General features: G+C 37.8%; 1 pseudogene; it reads left to right on the top strand.

Annotated features, from left to right (window-relative positions):
- The first annotated feature begins 644 nt into the window (after positions 1-644).
- Positions 645-1,551, top strand: LOC146576898 (uncharacterized; annotated as a pseudogene).
- The last annotated feature ends 4,896 nt before the right edge of the window (positions 1,552-6,447 follow it).

Here is a 6,447-nt window from a genome sequence, read left to right as displayed (position 1 = left end):
TTCTGTCACGGTTTGCGGGGGCAAGCCGTGTGGAATATATATAGGACCAAAAGGCGGCAGCTCTGGTGCAGGTGAGTGTTTATTAACAACAAAAATGCAAACAACAAAGGCGCTAGGAACATGAAACTGAAACCTAAACTGGGTAAACTAACAACACAAACCAAGAATGACGGTGCAGGGAGGTCCGGGGAAATACATACAGGGAGACCGAGGGGAAACAACACAGACGAACCAGCAACTACTATGACAGAAGACACAACTTAAATACACTCAGAGAACACAGGGGGATTACATACAGGTGGGGACACAGCTGGGAGTAATTAACATGACGAGACTAGGGAGGCAAACTGAAAACACTCACATAAGACACAGACCTTCACAATAAAACAGGAACTTACACATGAAAGGACACAAACTAAGAAACGCGGACTAGATACAGGAACACCCGGGCAGAACAGAGTAAACACTAACCAGAGGAAGAACAGAACCAAAATCGCGAAGAGAAAACACAAAACGCTGGGTCAAAAGGACCCAGGATCATGACATTGTAATCTTCTCATTTTATCCTTTCAAAAGCAGACATCAGCTGCAAAACCCCTTTTGTGATAAAAATTCAACTATTTGATTTTTTTTCTTTTGCAGATATGGCATCCAATGGCTCATTTGATCATCCAAACCTTTCCTCTATCAATCCTCAGTTGTATTCTAACATGAAATGCCTCTTCATCACACCAAGCTCCTATGTCTTTGTCTCATTTAGCTTAACCAACATTATCCTCCTCCTTCCTCTCTGCATCCTTGTCCTCTACCATGGTTTCCAACAGTGGTCTCAAAGGCACTCCACCTCCTCAGCAGCAACAACAATGACACACTGTGACAGCTTCACCTACCATGCAGTGATCATAAAACTGATTGGTGTCCTTGCGTGTTTCCTTGACTGTTTTGGTATCTACTGGGTTAATCTAAGCATAATAGCAGCAGGGGCACTCTGTCTTTATTTCACTTGGTATGGACAGATTTTCTTTGACATCCTCACCTGTGTGGCGCGCTACCTGGCTGTTGTTCATCCCACCACTTACCTAAGTCTGAGAAATGAGAGAGGGGTCAGAATAAGAAATGTCACCATTTTCTGTGTCTGGATACTTTCCTTTGTGGCAATTGTTTCCATGATCACAAATTTTGCTTCCACTGTTGTGGACTTTTTCCTGTTGGTAGTGTCTTTAATCATCACCACTTTCTGTTTTGCGCGTATTGACCCATCGAGGCCCAGGAGAACGGGAAAGGAACAGGGAAAGAGTTGACAAATCAAAGCTAAGGGCATTTTACACTATTCTAATCATACTGGCAGTGCTGGTGTTAAGGTTTAGTTGGAGTATTTTTCGAGCTTTTCTGAATGCATCAGGTAGAAGTGATGTTTGTGTGCTAATAACATGTGAAGTCTGGTTTAGTCTTCCCAGCAGTCTGGTGTTACCCTTGCTGTTTCTACATAGGGCAGGGAAGCTGCTGTGGTGCAAGAAAATCATACAAAGAGGTTCAGGGTCTTTTAAGTAAAGTGTTTTTTTTTTCTATTTTGCAGAAATGCAAAAAAAACCCAACAACAACAGGGCTGACCAAAATGCTTTACAATAACACCAAATAAAAAGAAAAAGACATCCCGGAAGGTAAAAGATATGGAAACACAAAATAGCTGTACAAGTTAAACAAGTAAATAAAAGTAACTGGGTCGACTGTCAGGAAGTAAAATTGTGTTTTCAAACAAATTTAGAAACAGTGTGTGAAGGAGCCTGCCTGATGTGTGGTGGAAAATCAGTCCACAATTTCGGAGCTGCAACTACAAAAGAACTGTCACCTCCGAGTTGACGTTGTGTCACTGGAACGAGCAAAAGCATCTGCTGACCTGTGGGAATGAGGCAGGACATAAGGGTGCAGCAACTCAGATAAAAATAAAATAGATAAAATGGGGCACAGCCTTTAGGAGACTTAAAGATAAATAGCAGGTTTTAAAATTGAATCGTAAACAAACTGGCTGAAATCGAAGGGAAGCAAAAATTAGAGTGACATGCTCTTTCTTGCACAGATAAAAACCCAGCAGCGGTGATTTGCATACATATATGAAGAGCTGCTGTTCTCAGACCTAGCTGCGTTTTGAGCTAAATAACATGGTCAGCATGCAAATATGACAGGTGAGACCTTAGTCTGGAAATCGCCCCTTGTAGGCAGGGCTTGGTTGTTTTTCCCTTTATAAGCACAGGTGCAAGTAATTAGTTGTTTTTTGTTAAGTATTGTTTTCCCTTCAAGTTGAAGTTTAGATCACTGGGCATTTGATGTGTGACAAATAGTGTTTATATTTTTAAAAAAAAGCAATTATCCTGTCTTAATATAGTGAAGCACAATTTATTTTACAGTTTAATAAGGAAGTTGTTCTTGTATCTTGTCTTATCTGGTGCTGCTTTTTACGTATATAGAAATGTCTTTCTTACAAAAACATTAAACCTTGTAAACTGACTGCATGTCTACGGTGTGTCTCCTGTTTAAATAGTGCCTCCTGCTGGTCACACTTCCATGTCGTATGTAAGTTTCATATTTAGCTGTGAAAGATATGAGATGTTTGTTTTTCTTGGTTTATCTTGTAATTTTTATCAAAGTAATTTCTTGTTTTGTTTTCTTATCTTTGTAATGATCTGCATTGCAATCATTACTATCACCTGTATCATATCTGCCAAAGTTGTTGCCAGTTAGGCCAAAACAGTTAGGCCAAAATAGATATAATACTAATTATTTAAACTGCATTAATAAAATATGTTATTTCCTCTTAAATTGTGTGATATCATTGGCATAATAATATGAACACTACCAAACATGTGTTAAATATATTCATTTACATTACTTCACAAGGTTTAATTTGCTTCTCTATCATTTAGCTGGGCCAGAGGACACACTGTAAAATCAAATTAGTTCCCCAAACCTAAGCAAAAATTGTGCAAACTAGTTGCCTCAGAAAAAACTAAGTAAATCATAGCTAAGGTAACAAAGTTAGGGCATCTTATTATTATTTCTAAATAGAGATGGACCGGTCTGATATTAAGTATCGGTATCGGTCCAATACTGACCTAAATTACTGGATCAGATATCTGAGAGAAATAAAAAATGTAATCCGATCCATTAAGTATCAAACAAGCACCTCACAAAACTTGCGACATGGCGTAACTTGGCTCATAACCGTAGCACGTTGGAGCAGTATGCATCATGTGATAGAGCAGCTGTGGCGTGCCAGACCTGTGGGCAGTCTGGTTGAGCATTTGGAGCCTCGGTACCAAACCGGCATTTCATCTCCAAGAAAGTTATCCTAGAGAGAAGTAAAGCAAGTGTGTAATCAAAGGAGCTTGCAAAGAAAGCTCCTACGATGACCTGGATGACTGAGAACCTTCACAGACAAAGCAAGTGTGTAAGTTCATCTCTGAATGTTTGTAAAGCATTCCCACGTTAAGCTTAACAACCTATATATGGAGCGACTGCCTCTCTCTCCCTCCCTCTCCTGCTGCTACTTCAATCGTGAAACTGATCAATGATCAGCTGATCGGCTTTTCTGTCGCGAGTCCGTCTCTCTTGTTTGTTTTTGGCCCACTTCTCACCCCAAAGAGGAAACCAGCGGCTGAATAACAGCAGCAGGTTTAAGCTTGATAAGCTGTTGTTAGAATTTATTTAATATTACTTTCTACACCAGGATCCTTTTCTATGTAGCTGACGGCTGTAACTGTGCAGGGGCGGGTCTAGCAAAGTTATGCAGGGGGCCGATAGGGCATTAACAGGGAAAAGGGGGCACAAAGACATACTTTTCTTTCTTATTCTCATTTAAAATGTCAAGCTTTCAATAGATAATTATCTGACTCTTACACCCAAAGTTTTAATCTGATGCAAAATGTATAGAAGTCCATTACTGTATATAGTAACTATTAAGTCTAATATATATGATCTCAATATCATTGAGTGTTTCTGGGATTGCATGAAGAGACAGAAGGATGTGAGGAAGCCTACATCCACAGAAGATCTGTGGTTAGTTCTCCAAGATGTTTGGAACAACCTACCAGTCGAATTCCTTCAAAAACTGTGTGATCGATGAAAAAACAAAATTAACACTTCCATTAAAACATTCTTTGTTTACAGCATTTTTCTCACCTGTCTTAAAGGTACCATCTGTGCAGTCTGCAATTCTGTTGAAGAAAGATGTTGAATCTATTTAATTATTCTTGAAAAATAATTGATTTCTGTGCATTTTTTTTTCACACTGCATCAAATTAAAGTTGATTACGTCGATTAAGCATCATGAGGTGGAGGGTGGGTGGTTCCTTATTGTATTTTTTATTTTTTTGCTGGGAGTTTTAGAACCCTATTAGTTAGGTTGCTTACTCTTTAAAATACCAGAATAGGGAGGATGGTGTAGGTTTAAGTTTATTAGATTGATCAGTATTGCTGAACTATGAAATATTTTGGGTCCAGTGTATTTTTTACATACAGGTATAATAGAATAGCTTTAGTGTTTTTTGTTTTTTTTTAACTTGAGTATGAACTTATACAAAATGCAGCAAGATATTAAAAAAAAGTTTATTGATTAAAAAACACACTATATCGGATTCATATGGGTATCGGCAGATATCCAAATTTATGATATCGGTATCGGACATAAAAAAGTGGTATCGTGCCATCTCTATTTCTAAATGGCATTAAAATAAGAACTCAAACTTTTGCCTGGTTTGGCTGGTTTTCTGCTTTCTAATTGGTCCGGGCCAGGTGTAAATTTGAGGGCACTCTAGCATCACACAGTAATGATCAGTGTTGGTCAAGTTACTTGAAAAAAGTAATCAGTAACTAATTACTGATTACTTCCCCCAAAAAGTAATCCCGTTACTTTACTGATTACTTATTTTCAAAAGTAATTAATTACTTAGTTACTTAGTTACTTTTTAAAAACACGATTTACAACCTGAATAGGTGATAAAGCGATAGATCTTTCAGCCCAATTCTACTTTTTCTACATAATCCATCATACAAAATGTAATCAAATGGAAAAGTCCCTTTTTTTTAACTTGTTTTATCAGTTTTAATCTTTTAACTTCATGCATCAAGCAAAAATTTAATTATATGCAACATTCTCTGAGTTGAATAAATGAGTTTAACATTTAAACCTATTTTCTGCACATTCCAGCACATAAAATAAAATATTTTTTTTGTTTACACTCACTCTTTCAAATAGATGCAAGTAAAACACAGCAGAACATAAATAAAGTCAAAGACTCAGCGGTCCTGTTGCTCTATTTTCACCTGTAAAGCAGGACTGCGGTAGGCGGAGGTTTACCCTGGTGCAGGTGTGCAGCGGTCAGTGGAAGGATACGGCAGTGTCTCTGTGAGTTTCCCAGTGCTTCCACGCTTTAAACGCTGCATGCTCATACTCTCTCCCACAATCGATATGTGATCCATTGTTGATCTGCACACAGCTGTTGTCACTAACGGCGCACTCGCTTACGTCACTGTCGTGAGACATTCTCGCAAAAAATCACGGTTTTAGTAACGCAGTAACGCAGCGTTCCTACGGGAAAGTAACGGTAATCTAATTACCGTTTTTGCAATAGTAATCCCTTACTTTACTCGTTACTCGAAAAAAGTAATCAGATTACAGTAACGCGTTACAAGTAACGCGTTACAAGTAACGCGTTACTGCCCATCTCTGGTAATGATGCTGTTCAGGATTTGATAAAACATTTCTTTAACCAGTGCTATGCATGACTCACAGATTAGAAATACCTGTGCCTTTTCTAAACAGAGGAGGAAAACTGCATAAAACAGTAAAACAGTCACCTTTTGATATCAGCTCATTTGCACTTTCCACTTTTTTTGTTCTGTATCTGGCTGAAATTTTTATGTTATGCACACAAGCAAAGGCTGAAGCTTCTGAGTCTTAATGCCTAAGGCAGGTGTTGCCATAAATTAATTTGAATGTACAGCATGAGTTGTTGACACTGTCAGTTTATTCCTGGTTGTCAGATGTTCATTTTAATAGAAAATTTAGATTTGATAGTTAATCAAATCAACTTCTCAATTTCAATGTGACACTTCAGTGATTGCCGAGGTGATTCTAAGGCTATTCTTTGTATTACATGTGCCATGTACAGTAACATATCTATGCTATTAAATTTGTCTTTTTTCTTTTTGTCTTTTCCTTTGACCTTTAGCACTTAAGCACCTCCAATTTTTAGCTTGGAGGGTTTTGATGACACTAGTCAATCTCGATCATAGAGATTTCTCATTTTAATAAAGCAGATAAACCAACCCTCCTTAAACATTTGATCCCAATTTATTTATCCTGAATGATTCAACAAGGTATATAGTCATATACAACTTTTTGGGAATTCTTAATTCAGTGTAAGGTCATTTTTTAAGCTGTATATCTAT

The sequence above is a fragment of the Mchenga conophoros genome, linkage group LG3 (assembly GCF_057382185.1).
Source record: "Mchenga conophoros isolate Kocher_MC1m ecotype Shallow Benthic linkage group LG3, M_conophoros_male_GT1.1, whole genome shotgun sequence".
NCBI classification, from domain to species: domain Eukaryota; kingdom Metazoa; phylum Chordata; class Actinopteri; order Cichliformes; family Cichlidae; genus Mchenga; species Mchenga conophoros.
The sequence above is the reverse complement of the archived record's forward strand: the minus strand, read 5'-3'. Positions and strand labels throughout refer to the sequence as shown.